This window comes from Nicotiana attenuata, chromosome 9, assembly GCF_001879085.1.
Source record: "Nicotiana attenuata strain UT chromosome 9, NIATTr2, whole genome shotgun sequence".
NCBI classification, from domain to species: Eukaryota; Viridiplantae; Streptophyta; class Magnoliopsida; order Solanales; family Solanaceae; genus Nicotiana; species Nicotiana attenuata.
In genome coordinates this window covers 24,869,069-24,871,457 of record NC_031997.1, presented here as the reverse complement: position 1 = coordinate 24,871,457, position 2,389 = coordinate 24,869,069, and positions in this window count along the sequence as shown.

Below are 2,389 nucleotides of genomic sequence, written 5' to 3'. Positions count from 1 at the left end.
TCCCAGCATGCCATGTCTTTGTGTTTACTCACCTAGTAACAGCTAAACTAAGTGATCCTCTTTCTGAATGTTGTTTGTTTGCTGGACCCTTTGCTTAAGTCCCATGAATTGAATGACCCTGTTCGCTCCTTATTTCCTGGAAGTCTAAAACTATTTTCTCAAAACTATCTCATGTAAAACACTTTCATTCCAATTCTTAGAATACCTAGGTTCCTGTCCCTCCAGTCTGAGCATTGCTTTGGAGTCCATAAGACTTCTCTAAACTTTGACACACTGGGGCTGGCTATTCCACACTGCACAAGCTGTTGATCTTTAAAGAGGACCTTGGTGTAAGCACTGCGCGGGTTCCCTGAGGCCCTTGGGAACTTTGACATATCGGGATACCCTCTCTTGCACTATGAGATATGGTACTTGGGACTATTTGAAGGCCTGGTTTCCCAGGTTTTGCTTTGGGCCTATCCAGGCTCCCTATAGTATAGTGTTGTTTATTCCTGTAATTCATTTACGCTTGGGTTGTAATATTAATTACTTTGTAAACAGATATTGGAGAAATTAGTAAAACTGGGGGGACTCTTATACATATTTTTGTTGGGAATGGGTAGATACCATGCCTGTAGGTTTTTAAAATCAATTTCTGCAGTTAGGATTCATGCTAATAGGATTTCAGCATATTTAGCACTTAGAAACCATGCTTATAAGTTATCGCAATGTTTGCCCATTTAGATGCCATGCCCATAGGGTTCGAAAAAATCAATCCTGCATTCTAGATACCATGCCTATAGGGTTTAAAAATCGATTTTGCATTTTAGACACCATGCCTGTAAATCAATCTCTATATGCCGACAAGTTTAGATCAGTTTTGCATGTCGATAAGGTTTTAAAACTAATTGCTGCATTTAGATGCCATGCCTATAGGATCCTAAATCGATTTCTGCATTTGCTACCATTCTACAAGTCTAAAACCAGTCATTACGCCTAGACAACATGCCTATAGGATCCAAACTGACTGCTTAAGATTGTTTATTGGTTTACCGCACTCCCGATTAATGATTTGATACCATATTTATAGGACATCACTATTACACGCCTAGGCAAGCCTGTAGGGCGACTAAAATACTGCAAACTGTAAAACTATGCTTTTGTTGCTTGTGAACTGCCTAGATTCAACAGGTCTAAAAATTGTTACACCTCCTTTTTTACACACCTACCCCGAAGGATAAAGTATAAGGGAGTTTTTTCATTTAAAGTGACATTATTCGAAATAAGATTATTTATTTATTTTTAGAGTCGCCACTTGGGATAGGATTGGCTTTTGGTGTCCCAAGTCACCGATTTAATTTAAATCCCAAATCGAGGAAAATTTTCGACTTCCCAATTGGAGTCTGCGAACCAGAAATTCTGAATAAGGAATTCTGTTGACCCGAGGGAAGGTGTTAGGCACCCCCGGATCCCGTGGTTCTAGCACGGTCGCTTAAATTATTATAAATGGCTAAAAATCTAATTTTTGTACATGTTCAAACCTATAGTGCACTTTTAAGATTATTTACCGCTTTCAGTTATTTTTACGAAAGTGAACGCCGTTTAAGAGCGTGTTCTTGGATCACGTCACATGAAATGCACCCGGATCCTCGACACCTCTTATTCAACGTTTTGGGATTTGGATTTGGGTTGCATGAAATGCACACCCGAATTTAGGAAGATAATATTATTAAAATAACGCGCTTAAAGCAACTAGGCATTTGCATAAGTTGTATCTACTGCTCTAAATCCACATGACATTATATTACCTCAAGTACTTTGCCTCACGTTTATTGCACTAAATGAACTTCCATATGATTGTATCAAGTATGAATTTTACTTCAATTATGCAATCTAGAAATATGGAAATTCCTTGTTCAAGCCAATACACATGCCAAAGGTCGTTGACACCATGCTAACAACAAAATGCAGATGAACATATAATGGATGAAAATTTAATACTAGAGAATCCGGCCAAAAAAAACAATGAATCAACAAAACCAATGCGTAAATGGTCAAATCAAAAAGAACAGTGATCTTAAGGGTGCATATAGAAAAGATATACAAATAATAGATACTTAAATCAACTGACGCGTCAACAAATTGTCCAAACTAGCAATTGCCATTTCTGCTTTTCCAAAATTTATACTAAGCCCAATATAAACACAGACACATTTTGATCTCAACTCCAAATAACACGGTTACAGCTACAGCGCTCAAATGAAAGCGAGTGAAGAAATATTAATAATATTAGCAGTATGGCACACAAAAACACTAAAGATTCATGATGCAATTTATATCAAAACAGTGATTACACCGGATCTGGGAAGAAAACGTACCTTAACAGCAAATAAGGATCAAAACAAGTTAC